Here is a 13,921-nt window from a genome sequence, read left to right as displayed (position 1 = left end):
ATATTTTGTGGATATTCTGGAATAATTTTTGACTTGTTTTGTTGTATATATATATATATATATATATATATATATATATGGTTTCTGTTTATTGTAAATAAACTGGGTTTTATTAGATATCCCTCATTCCGACTTGTGTGTTACTTCCCTTTTTACCCTAGACAAGAGGGTATGTAATGGGTCAGAAGTAGGTTTATATTCTTTTGATTTTGTGGATAAGATAAGTTTAAATTATAAATTTAAATTATTTAGATAATGTTGTTGGGATGTTAACTTATATTCAGTAAACTAAATGCAATCACTTGTCACCAATCCAAGTAAATACTTAAATTTGGATAGATTATTTTCTCTTTATTGTTCAGTGTGGGATCATTTCATGAATGTAAGATGTATATGAAAACACAGTTTTCCATTTCACTTAGACATGTTCTAAGTACAAAATTTTCCATTTTTGTAAATGGTAAATGTAAATGTAATTGTAATTGTTCCCAAGTGTTGGTACAATTAAAGTAAAATGTCCTGGTAATTTTCTGCTGGACATTTTCAGTTTTTTATTTTATTTATTTATTTATTTTTTTTTTTTTTACTCTAATTTTTTAAAATAGTTTTTACCAAAAAAAAAAAAAAAAAAAATCTGGCTACATTACAAAAACATTTATGACTGCTGATTAACACATATTTTAGAATTCCTTTAATATATTTTTAAATGGCCATCTGGCCACAGCTGTAGTGACTGAAACTAAACTTAATGTTCATGAAAGGAAGAGGCTACAATTTTCAACCTGAAATGGCGAAAACTGTAATTACGATATACACTAGAAGCAATAAATCATGTCAGGGCTACTTAGTTGAGTTTAATGTGTAAAATATGTGTAAAATTTACTCCTGGGTGATCCAAATGCAAAACAGATTAATATAAATAGAAAACATTTATCATTAAACCTGATTTTTATTTATTTATTTTTTCCCTTTTCATTTCAGCTCCTCAGAATGCTGAAAACTTCACACTGTTGCGAAAAGATGAGACACACGTCATTCTGCTGTGGAATAAAGTGAACGACAATGTTGGTTATTTCCTCCAGTTTAATGGCCCATCTGCATATTTTTCACCACCAAGTGGAAATGAATTAACGTACACAGTCTCAGGTCTAACAGCTGGGTCTAGATACACATTTACTCTCTTCTCTCTATTCATGAACATCAGAAGCAGTGGAGTCACTATTACTGCAGTTACTGGTATTTCACATTATTATTGTAAACCATTGTATAGTAAATAAATGTACTACAAATCATTGTAACATCAACTCTCTGCTCCTTTTCTGTCTCAGTGCCTTCAGATGCTCAAAATTTCAGGCCATCAAGTCAAAATGAGACCAGTATCACTCTGCAGTGGAGGAAAGTCACCAACAACGTTAGCTTTGTTCTCCAGTTTAATGGTACAGAGACATTCATTGGTGCACCAGATGGAGATGGACTAGTAAACTACACAGTCTCATCTCTCACCGCCAGAACGTGGTACACATTCAGTCTTTTCTCTGTGATTGAGAACATCAGGAGCAGTGGAGTCAGCATCACTGCAGCTACCGGTAAGATGTCTACACAACAGCTTTTCCAATTAACTTATTAATTAAACATATGAATGCTCATCAGGCGGGCGGGCTCTGTGGTTGGCATGAAGCTGGACTCCCTGGTGACAGTGGCAGAGAGGAGAACACTAAAAAAACTACTGGCTATTGTGAATGCCAGTCACCCTCTGCACACTGTCATCAGTGCACAGAGAAGCCTGACCAGTAACAGGCTGCTCCTCCCCAAGAGTAGGACCAACAGGCTCAGAGACTCCTTTGTCCCCCGAGCCATCAAACTGTACAACTCTGCATTAGGCAGGAGGGGGAGAAGGAGGGGGGAGAGGGAGGTGTGCAGTCCGCCTGATAGAACACATGCACAATAACCCACACAAACAGTTGCAATAACTTATACTTGCAATAGTGAACTGGGAATCTGTACCACCTCTACTGTGTGCAATGCTTGTTTATAATGTTTTATTTAACTTATCTTATTGTTATTATTATTATATTTATTGCATTCTATTTGCCTCTATTTTGCTTTGTACCTGTATTTATTGTGTCTTGTGCTTGTCCTGCTTTACTGTTGGTGTTGTATTGCTGCTGATACCCAAATTTCCCTGAGGGCTCTCCGAAGGGATTAATAAAGTATTTCTATTCTATTCTATTCTATTTTTATTTGATTTAAATACTTTTGCAGCTTGCTTATTAAAATGTGAGATTGCATCAGCATTTCCTTGTTCCTTGTGTTATTCTCCACTAGGAATTTAAACCACAGTCATTTCCTGTTTTAATATCACTCAGTATAAGTTTAAGTTTGTAGGTTATGAAACAAATTATAGTTCATATCACTGAATATTAACACTATCTTCTTTTCATGTCAAACAAACACCATCTTGCCAAAACACTGTCTGACCTACAATAAAAGGACCCAGTAAGTAAATAAATTTGTTGAACTCATTGCCGAGCTTTATGTTTTTTCATTACGTGTGCAATTAATAAAACATGTTTTATAATCCTAGTTTAAATTGTACTTTTACTTTTCATACATTTCTTATTAATTCCAATATCAATTATGTTTTAATAGAAATTATAAGAACTAAAGGCATGGCCTAATGCAAAAACAGCTTTTAATTATTGTAACTTTCATGTTCATCACTTCATGTAACATCGTATATTTGTGTCAACAGATTTTGTTGTTGGATTACAAATGAAATTAAAGTCATTTACTAAACTGTCAGATTCAGATCTCCAGGATATGCTGGCACAGGTAAGACTTTCAATTCACTTTATTTTAATTGTCTTCAGAAGTTTGCATTAACTTTATAGATAAAGTTAATGGTTAATATAATATAATTTACATATGATTATGATGTGCAAAACAAACAAACAAACAAAAGAAAAAAAACATATAAACTAAGTGTCCATGTGTGGCTTTCTTTTTTTCTTAAATCCAGCTCTTTAGTCGATATTGGATACAGCCACAGATTTCCATAAAGGTCCTATCTGTGAAGCCATGAGATAAGTGGAGAAGAACTTTGTTTCCTTTGCTTCCCTGAAAAGAGCAGAACTTGAGGGTGGGAATATTTTTAATGTCATAGTTATACAATATTATTCTTTGAATCTGTAACAGTGAAATCATTATCAGATTAAATATATATAAACTGGTTAAGACCATGTTAAGCTTTCTTTAGTGCATTGTTATTGTTTTGTTATTTGTTTGAAATAAATCATCTGAGAGTACTGAAATTAATTCATCCACTTTTTCCTTGTTGCTAAAGCCTACATGTATTATATCAATATATAGAAAGAAATACCAGACAAAACAAATGCAATACTTCACCTGAGCCAGACTTTACTCCTCCCACCTTCAAACAACATGCAAGATGAGGCTCAGAGGGAGGGGTAACAGCTGAATGGGAGGACTTTGGCTCAACAACCACAATCCCATCATTTGCCTTTGCTCCCTCCAAGGTCATCTTTCACATTCAGGAAAAAGGTAGGACTTGGACTTAATGAGAGCCAGGTGTAGCGATTTAGCATCATTAAACATTAAAGATGTTTAATAAAATTATTAATTTTAATAATTTCATAAAATTATGACTTATTAGTCAAAATTTTGATTATACCTTGGGAGCACCACCACACAGATAGCTTTATACTAATCTAATGGCTGTGTGGACACCATTAGAGTACTAAATCAATTAATTCAATAAATTAACTAATTCAGCTAGTCAAATCAATCAGTTATCAATTGATCAGTCTCAGGACACTAACAATGTGAATTCTTAAGTCAAAGGGACCCATAATATGGCTCAAAGGAGGAGTTCACAATAACCAGACCAGTTTAGGATAAATGTGAAATATTTATTACTAGTCTAATAATGCATAAATGAAAAGGAAATCTTTACAAAGGACTTCGCATGGGAAAATGAATCAAACATGGTAAAATGCAGAATATGGTTTTCAAACCAGAATCTTATTTCGATGTAATGTGTCAGAATGAATGAAATGTATGGAAGAAATAAAACAAAAATTAATTTACCTACAGTGTTAATTAAACTAAGGTTTAGGACTGAAAAAGGATCTCTGAATCCTAAAAGAAAAAAAGGGAAAACTGAATCTCATCTGTTTAAAGCTGGACGTTTATCTAAGATGTAGAACTGCTAAGGTCACTGTCGGAAAACAAACCATTCCTTGAGCAGACAAGCAGAGAATTGATCCGAGTAGGACTCGTCCGGTTCTGTTTGGATCGAGCTGACTTACGACCGTTGTGGTGACTCTCCCGGGCAAATTAGTAAGTTGGCACAGGTGGTTTGGATCCCGAACGACTCCCAAGAAGGCCAGAAGATGCGTCATGTCGTGGTCCGAAGGTCTGGATCAGGCAGCTCTGCTGATGCAGACTCTCCCGCGGCTCTGCTGGTGGTATGGATGATGGACAGTGAATGGTTTGCAGTGGTAGGCAGGAGAGAACAGCCCAGCTTTGGATCAGTCCAAAAAACTCTGTAGAACTGGTTCTGAAGCGTTTGTCAGCCTGAGTTAACCAGTTATCCAAACTAAAGATCAAAATCTAGGATCAATATTAAAAGTCCAAAAGATAAAAACATAACTTAAAAAAAGAGAAGTATCAGCTGGGACAAAAAAAGAATGAACTAACGGTCAAAATGGAAAATAATCAATCTTGCATCTTGAATGCAGGCTCAAACTTTAGCATCTGGTGATTTACTTCACCTCACGGCAAACTTAATTTTCCGGTAGGATCTCTCTCTCTCTCTCTTGCGTTCAGACGAAGTGTCCTGAGAAATCTAGTCTCTAGGACCTCTGAGACATATCTAAGTGACTCTGGAAAAGAGCCATGTCTGACGAGGCTGTACAACTCCAGGAGAGGCTGAGGACAGACAGACCAACCAACTTGAAAAGAGAACAAAACTCTTTGATCTGAGTTCCAAAAGTGTTAGTTTGATGACCCGCCCCATGAAAGGATGTGGGACCATTATCTTGACCAATAAACAGTCTTGTGGGCTGGTTTTGGGTCAGATGGCAGGTACAGCGAGCTGGTCTGATCATTTTGTAAAGAGTATCAAATTAAACATTTTGTAAATATATCTGCATGTCCAAGTTATTAAAGCCTTAAGTGAAACATCAAAATCATCAGTGAATCATTGAAAAGACAATCAAATAGTAAGAAGGTTATATCTTAAACAAACACAGTAATAAAGTTTCAGATCACAAATTAATCAAGCTTGTTGATTAAACCTTGTACAAAAATGAAAATGATTATATGCATGTGCATGGTATCAAAAGAAACACATATGTATATATATATATATATATATATATATAAATATATATATATATATATATATATATTTAAATGAACATTTTAAACTAATAAAAGTATAATCTTTTACTCTTCATGCAGACAAAGAAATTCCTTTCTGTGGGGTGGACAGAGAAAACCTGTTTTATTACCCCTCTTTGGTATGTTAAAATCAACATTTATTGTGGTGTTTCCAGATGTCCTGGCCCAGTTAAAATTGCCTGAAAAATAAGGGCCGTCCCGGATGAGAACCATCTGGGAGTCATAAAACATTCATTTCGTTAACTAAAAAAAACAGATTTGCTGCAGAAGATTAAAGTTCAGAAACTTCCCAGATCTTGTATATAACTTAAACAAAGTACTCCCCAGTCCAGGATGGAGAGAGATGATCTTTGGAACTGGAAACCAAGTCATAATCTGAGAGAGAGTGTTTCTCTGTAAGGAGAAAAATCCTCAAAGATGTTTAATTCATTCAGGATTAAACAAAAGTTCCAATCTTTATTTTGAAGATGCTGGAATCCACTACACAGGTATGTTTCAGCATGTTGAATGAACAAATGCAATAATGTAAACATGTCTACCTTTTGTGCTGCAAGGTACCTAATGTAGAGTGGGCCAAATATGTGAAGCCTTTAGCTGTTATTCCTGGGTGAAGAGTGGAGTGTTTTATATGGTATACTAAGTTATTTGGAAGATGATGAATTACTCTGGAAAGAAAAAGGGAAGTACGTTGTTGTTTTACTTCTATTTGGTGTCTACACATAACAGACTATTCAGTTACTACCAGCCTGTCTCAAACACATTTTTTTTTCCTTTTCATTAGTTCCATCCGTACCAGACAAAACATGAGTTGAATGTACTAGATTTATTGTTTTATTTTGTTCTGTATAACATGCTTTCTATAAAGAAGTGCATTTTTTTCCTTTTGTTTGGTAAGAAGTTACAGTTTTGTCATTTCAATATTGTGGCCTGTAGGGGGTGCACCACTCATCTCAGTCATTAAACATTAAACATATGACTTGAAAACCCACTCCAGTGCTTATTTGGAACTATTTAAAATGTTCTCAGTGGTTTTTAAATTGTGATCATGAGGTTTTTGGCAAAAATCACAAAACCTGTGCCCTTTTCCAGGACTGTGCTTCTGCAGATTACCAGTAGCTCATTTGAATTACCTCTGAGTTGTGGGCGGAGTCAGCACTGCTCACTTTTCAGCACTGCTCCCCTCCTTTACCCCCGTCACTATGTGCTGGCTTATGTGTTGTGGTCATCACACACACACACACATCGAACAGCGCATCTTTGCTATTTGAGGACTTGTTTTATCTTTATTATCACTGCGTGTCAGAGTGATCACTGAATGAACTACGCACTGCTGCAATGCAATGCTGCACCAATGTTTCAATTATTTATAAAGCAGGCAGACGCCTATTCTTACCACTTCTTTTATTTTGGCCAGCACACCGGCCTAAGCATTATGCAGCCCACCAGGGATCCTTCTGAACCTCCCGATAGGACAACTCCGGGCCTGGACCTGTGCGCCCTCTCGTTTTGTAAATTAGCCATGCAAAGAGCATCCTTGTAAAGTTCTGGATTTGCAAATAAGGGAAATTCTGCAGCACCCACCATGAGCCAAGAGGGCAGCAGGGGGAGAAAGAGAGGTGTCAGTCACAGGTTCCTTTCCTTGGGTCGATCGGCGAAGGGGGTGGGGTTCATCTCTTCGTGGTGGAATTTTTTTTAGTTTGTTTTCTCCCGGCATCATAATATAGGAGATTTATGAAAAAATAATAACACAGTAAAGACAAGTAAAAAATGGGAGTTTCGCAGCCAAAATGGGATACTTGACAGGTATGAAGAAGCAACTCAGCAATTACCACAGAGGGGAATGCAGATCTGACTCCAGTAGGAGAATCTGACAGTCTGTGATCTCCAACTTTATTTTCATTAACTGGAGAGAGGAGTGTATTCTCCTGATGAGAGGACCGACCAGTAATCCGCATGGTCAAGACATATTGCGGAACGAGTTATTCATACGCGCTACGTTGACAGCCAGTTGACATGAAAAGGCATGTGTGTCTTGCTGCTGCTGCTGCTGAGTAAAACTGAACAAGAAACATAAATTGTAATGTTATTGAAAGGTTAACAGGCAGGCTTGGTTGGATTATGCACTTTACAGAAAAAAAAACTTATCAATAAAGACACAGGATCTCCACTTGATGGTGTCTTGGTAAAAGGCACAGCATCCGGCTTTAATTTTGACTTGCTGGCGAAACCCATTTTTTCTGCTGCCAGTTGGTAAAGCAGTCTTCCTGAAGTGCTGACTGCAAATCAACATGTGGTTTGTTATATTGTGATGACCAAAAAACCTAATCCACTGCCCTCTCAAAGTTTTTCAGTAAATAATAAAAGCTAATGTGATTAGCTTTTATCTCATTATTACAGCCCGCTACTGCACATATGTGTCGATCCCCCATCTCATCGCCCTCACAGGCAGAGAGGGCGGAGCAGGAGCTTGTGGCCTCGTCCTGTGTGTTTATGACGTGTAAATGAGGGTCTGTCTGAGCTTGCCTTTTCCTGTCCACCACTGGTTCACAATGATTTAAAAGCAGAAATATTCAGAGAAGCCATTTTGAAATCAAATTTTTCACAAGTTATGTCCTCTAGCGTCAAATAAATTCCACATGGACATGTGAACAACATGAAAAACATGATTTTCACCAGAGTGGGTCTTTAGCAGCAGCTTTTCACACCATGGACAACAACTTTGAAGTGGCACAGTTACGCCCCCTAGTGGGCATCCGTGGCAATGCATTGGAGTGGTTTAAGTCCTATCTCTCTGACAGAAGCATGAGCGTGAGCTTTCGAAATTTTGAATCCAGCTCTGTTCCACTTCCTTATGGGATTCCCCAGGGGTCGAGTTTGGGGCCCTGCTTCTCTCTTTATATTTACTGGCCCTGGGATCAGTCCTGAGAAGGCACAGCATCTCTTATCACTTTTATGCAGACGATGGGCAGATATATGTGCCACTTTAAAAGAAAATGGCCCTAAAGTTTTTATATCTTATTGAGGAAAAAACAGATGTGATGGTGTTTTATGAACCCCGCTGTGTTGATTTGGGTCCTTTGGCAGGTTTTTTTTAAAGCCAACAGTCTCAAACTTCGGTTTTAAGATGGACAGTGATTTTAAATTGGATTGTAAATTAGCTCTGTAGTGAAGTCCAGCTTTTTCCACACCAGGCAGCTGGCTAAGGTCAAACCTTTTTTTGAACAACAACACTGAAACAGTAATCCATGCCTTCATTATATCTTGGCTCAATTACTGTAATGCTTTTTATTTTGGGGTTAGCCAGTCCTCCCTTGCATGCCTCCAATTGTTGCAAAATGCAGCAGCACACCTCCTAGCTGGAGTACGTAAGAGGGGCACATAACCCCCATCCTGGCTTCTCTCCACTGGCTGCCAGTGCATTACAGAGTTCATTTTAAGATTCTTTTATTTGTTTTTAAATCTTTAAATGGTCTGGCCCCTCCTTACCTCTCTGAGTTACTTCACCCCTACACTCCTGCTCAGTGCCTCAGGTCAGCTGACCTGCTGCTCCTGGACATACCAAAGTCCAAAGCTCTTTCAGTTGCCAGTCCAAAACTGTGGAATGAGCTCCCCCTCCACAGTAGACAAGCTTCCTGATTGTCCATTTTTAAAACTCATCTTAAAACCCATTTTTATTTTTTGGCTTTCAGCCCAGTACTGTTCCTGTTTTAGTGTAGTGTGGATTTTTTGTTTATTGGTTTTATTTGTTTTTAATCTGTTTATTCATTTAAAATTACTTATTGTTTTTAAACTGTTTTAAAAACAATGAACAATTATTTTATTATAATATTTATTTCTCTGTTCATTCTTGTATTTTCTGTGTTGCTTTGTCAACTTATGTACAGCACTTTGTTTCTACTGTGGTTGTTTTAAAGGGCTTTATAAATAAAGTTTTGTTGAGTTTAGATGAGTTGACATCATATCCTCCAGTTGCGCAATTACGTTGTCCTCACGGTTCACAGACGGTAGTGGTTTCAAACCAATCTACCTTGATGTTTGGTTTCATGGAGGCTAATCCCTGATTTCGTGGGGATAAAAGGGTGAATTGCTAAAAAAGTCTTATGGTTTAACTGCAATTTGGCATCGTGGGGATGGCCCCTAAAGATAGCTGCAATTAAGCAACTCCTAAAGAAAAGGACTCTAGACACCTATATAATGAACAACTATAGACCTGGTGAAAGTTGTATTTCACCAGCTTAATGACTTTTTAAATGAAAGTGGAAATCTTGATGAATTTCAGTCTGGTTTCCACCCACATCACAGCACTGAAACAGCTCTGGTCAAAATGTTAAATGAAATTAGGTTGAATACTGATTCTGGCCAAGTATCAGTCCTGGTTCTGCTTGATCTCCCTGCTGCATTTGATACTGCAGATCACAGAATCCTATTTCACAGGCTGGAAAACTGGGTTGGACTTTCTGGGGCGGTCCTTAACTGGTTCAGGTCCTATTTAGAAGGCCGGAGTTATTTTGTTATGATCGGCAGCTATGAGTCTGAGCGAGTGGCCATGACTTGTGGAGTCCCCCAGGGATCAGTCCTTAGACCTCTTCTGTTCAACTTGTATATGCTCCCTTTGGTCAAATATTACATAACTATAGCATTAATTATCAAAGTTATGCAGATGATACACAACTTTATGTGTCTCTGTCACCAGATGACTGCAGCCCAATAAACTTACTGTGTCCGTGTCTGGAGCAAATAAACACCTGGATGAAGGAGAATTTTCTACAATTAAATGAAGACAAAACTGAGATTATTCTGTTTGGTAGCAAAGAGAAGAGGGTCAGCATTGGCAAACACCTGGAGACTCAGGCTCTTAAAATCATCGACCAAGTTCATAACCTTGAAGTGTTGATAGACTCAGACCTGACTTTCAGCAGCCACATCAAAGCTATCACTAAGACAGCTTTTTACCAGCTCAGAAACATCAACAGAATTAAAAGTTTTGTCTCCCAGAAAGACCAAGAGAAACTTATCCATGCATTCATCTCCAGTAGGCTGGATTACTGAAATGGTATTTTAACAGGACTTCCTAAAAAGAGCACTAAACATCTGCAGCTCATCCAAAACGCTGCTGCTAGAGTTTTAACCAGGACTAAGAGATCTGAACACATCACACCAGTTTTGAAATCTTTACACTGGCTTCCAGTCAGTCACAGAATAGATTTTAAAACCCTTCTGATTGTTTATAAATCCCAGAATGGTTTAGGCCCAGAATACATCTGTGATATGTTCAGAGAATATAAACCTAGCAGAGCTCTTAGATCCAAAGACTCTGGTCAACTAGTCCAGACCAGAGTCCAGACTAAACATGGAGAAGCAGCATTTAGCTGTTATGCTGCAAACAAATGGAAAAAAACTGCCAGTGGAGATTAAACTTTCACCAAATGTAGACATTTTTAAATCCAGGTTAAAAACATTTCTTTTCTCATGCGCCTATTCATGAAATCTGCATGTTAACTTTTTTTTTTTAACTTATCTTGCTTTTAATCATTTTAATGTAATTTATTATTTTATTATGATTATGTGTTGATGTCTTTTACTATTTCTAAATATCTGTAATGCCTTTGTTTTATGTAAAGCACTTTGAATTGGCCTGTACATGAAATGTGCTATACAAATAAACTGCCTTGCCTTGCCTATTTCACTTCCGGTAGCATGTAATTGACTTCTCATCTGGTGGGAAATTAGTTCAACAGCTCTCAGATGTATTTACATGAAATCACCAATAACAATAAGATACTTCTAGTGTAGCTGTTCTTGATGCATTCTGATGGTTAACATTTACCAAACAATAATTTATTTGAATTTAAATTGTCATCTAGAAGAATGTTAAAGCGGGCAACAAAAATTTGATTAATCTAACAAGGAAAAACATCAAGATTCCAACATCATATAACAGTCTGTTCAGCTTGACAGCATCTAAGTGTTGAAGTACCAGTTCTTCAGGTTGGCCTCCTCTCTGCCTGGCACTTGTAATTGAATGACTGATTTTGCCTGACTTGGTAGTTGGTTATAAAAAGGATAGAGCCATGCCCAGAAAACCTTTACACAATTGCAGCACGAAGAGGATGACTTTGGCTTAAGCAAGGTGTGTATTTTAACTGTATTTCTAATTGGTTGTTTGTTTTTAAGTAAATGTGTGTCCTTGGTTTTTTGCGTATCCCGTGTAAGTACAGACCATGTGCTGATTTTCTTTTGGTTTTTAATTTAAAAGACTGCTCCTCACCAGTAGGCTTGTTGTTTTGTTTTTTTTGAGGACTTTCCTAATCTGATTTATTCTTTCAGAGTATCCAGAGGCAGTACCAGGGCTAGTGAATGTGGTTTCACTTGTATCACTTGTATTGGATGTTACCCCTCTGCTCGTGTTTGTTGTACTACCTCATGTGACATAAGGACTGTGCTGGGTAGGGATCTATTTCATGGATTTGGCTCTGGTAAGTTATAAGAGAAGCTAGCAGGTATGATTTCTTGTAGTTGGATATGACATGCTCTTCTTGTGGTTTGTGGTATCATGAAATCTGACTCGGTAAGGTTTAATGTCTTACCCAGAGAAACTAGAACAGAATTGGGTTTATATGTAAAATGAGGCTTTTTATCAAAAGCACAAGAGGACATTCACCAATTTTCAGATTTAACACACAAATGCTGTTTTTGCCACTAAACTAATCAGAAACTAATAAAAATAAGGTGTGCTTGAATTACTGAGTGCCAGAATCAGACTTTTCACATGAAAGGGATCAACCTACTGCCAGAGTCAATACTTAGCTGACCAGAGAAAAGCAAAACAGAGTGATGTTTTTAATTAAGACTGACAGCTTTCTCCTTAACACTTATGGCTGTTTTTAAACTATGTTTGCAAGTAAACTTATTGAGACTTGTACTATTTCAGCCATTTATCTTGTCAGTTCCGACATTTCCCATGAAAAGCACCATCTGTAGTACAGCCTTGACAGCAGCCTTGATCAGTACTTAATTACATTTGCTTCCATCACAACATGAGCTAATATAGTAAGTTTTGCAGATTTGGAAACGACCTGGAGGAAAAAGCAGCGCTGTGGCTGAAGGTCATTCATAGATCCCCACTTACTAAATGAGGAGTAGAAAGGTCATAACAGATGCAACATTATGTACATCAGAGGGCTTTTCATGGCAAGAACTTAAAATTATCCAATTTTTAAAACAGGTGAGTTGTCAGGAAACCAGCAACTGGCGTGGGATTAAGGATCATTTGTCAGCAGCAGAGACTGGTCATGAGGAAAAACAATAATTCCACTTATTGGCATCTGATATGGTTTATTAGAATGTCAAACATCAGCCTTAAATAGTTTTGCAGCTTGCTTATTAAAATGTGAGATTGCATCTACATTTCCTTGTTCCTTGTGCTATTCTCAGCTAGAAATGTAAACCAGTCATTTCCTGTTTTAATATCACTCAGTATAAGTTTAAGTTGGTAGGTTATGAAACAAATTATAGTTCAATCTAATCTTTTCATGTCAACAAACACCATCTTGCCAAAACATTGTCTGACCTGCAATAAAAGGGCCCAATAAGTAAATGAATTTGTTGCATTCATTGCTGAGCTTTATTTTTCATTATGTGTGCAATTAATAAAACATGTGTTATAATCCTGGTTTAAATTGTACTTTTATTTTTTATACATCTCTTATTGTATAATTGTGTCAACAGATTTTGTTGTTGGATTGCAAATTTAATTAAATTAATTTACTAAACTGTCAGATTCATATTTCCAGGATGTGCTGGCACAGGTAAGACTTTCAATTCACTTTATTTTGACTGTCTTCAGAAGTTTGTATTAACTTTCAGTTAACATATTGTACATATGACTTTGCCATTAAAAAATAAGAACAAAATGTGGCTTTTTTCATTTTGTTAAAACGAGCTCTTTAATCACTATGGGATACAGCCACAGATTTCCATAAAGGTCCTCTCTGTGAAGCCATGAGATGAGTGGAGAACTTTTCCATGTGCTTCCCTGAAAAAAGCAGAACTTGATGATGGGAATATTATGTCAGAATTAAACAAAATCATTCTTTTAACTTGATGTATCTATAACAGTGAATGATAAACATTATCTACAAATTGGTTAAGGCCATGTTAAGCTTCCTTTAATGCATTATTGTTTTGTTGTGATTTGTTTTAAATAAATCTGGGTGCTGAAATTAATTCATCCTCTTTCCTTGTTGCTGAAGCCTTCACACGATACTAGTATAGTACAAAGAAATACCAGACAAAACAAATACAGTACTTCACCTCAGCCAAAATTCTCTCCTCCCACCTTTAAACAACATCCAAGATGAGTCTCAGAGGAAGTGGTAAGAGCTGAATGGGAGGACTTTGGTTACTTTTTCATCTAAATGAAATGCTGATATTACAGAATACATGGCTTTAAATGGTAATTACAATGAGATTAAAAAGTCTAAACAGAAGTCAATTG

General features: G+C 36.8%; 1 long non-coding RNA gene across 1 annotated transcript; it reads left to right on the top strand.

Annotated features, from left to right (window-relative positions):
* Positions 1 to 1,501: 1,501 nt before the first annotated feature.
* LOC121639651 lies at positions 1,502 to 13,585 on the top strand. The gene is made up of 4 exons (XR_006010229.1): positions 1,502 to 1,586; positions 2,491 to 2,496; positions 2,753 to 2,832; positions 13,367 to 13,585. It is a non-coding gene; the product is annotated as an uncharacterized LOC121639651 (long non-coding RNA).
* Positions 13,586 to 13,921: the final 336 nt, after the last annotated feature.

Source organism: Melanotaenia boesemani, chromosome 5 (assembly GCF_017639745.1).
Source record: "Melanotaenia boesemani isolate fMelBoe1 chromosome 5, fMelBoe1.pri, whole genome shotgun sequence".
Classification (NCBI taxonomy): Eukaryota; Metazoa; Chordata; class Actinopteri; order Atheriniformes; family Melanotaeniidae; genus Melanotaenia; species Melanotaenia boesemani.
The sequence above is the reverse complement of the archived record's forward strand: the minus strand, read 5'-3'. Positions and strand labels throughout refer to the sequence as shown.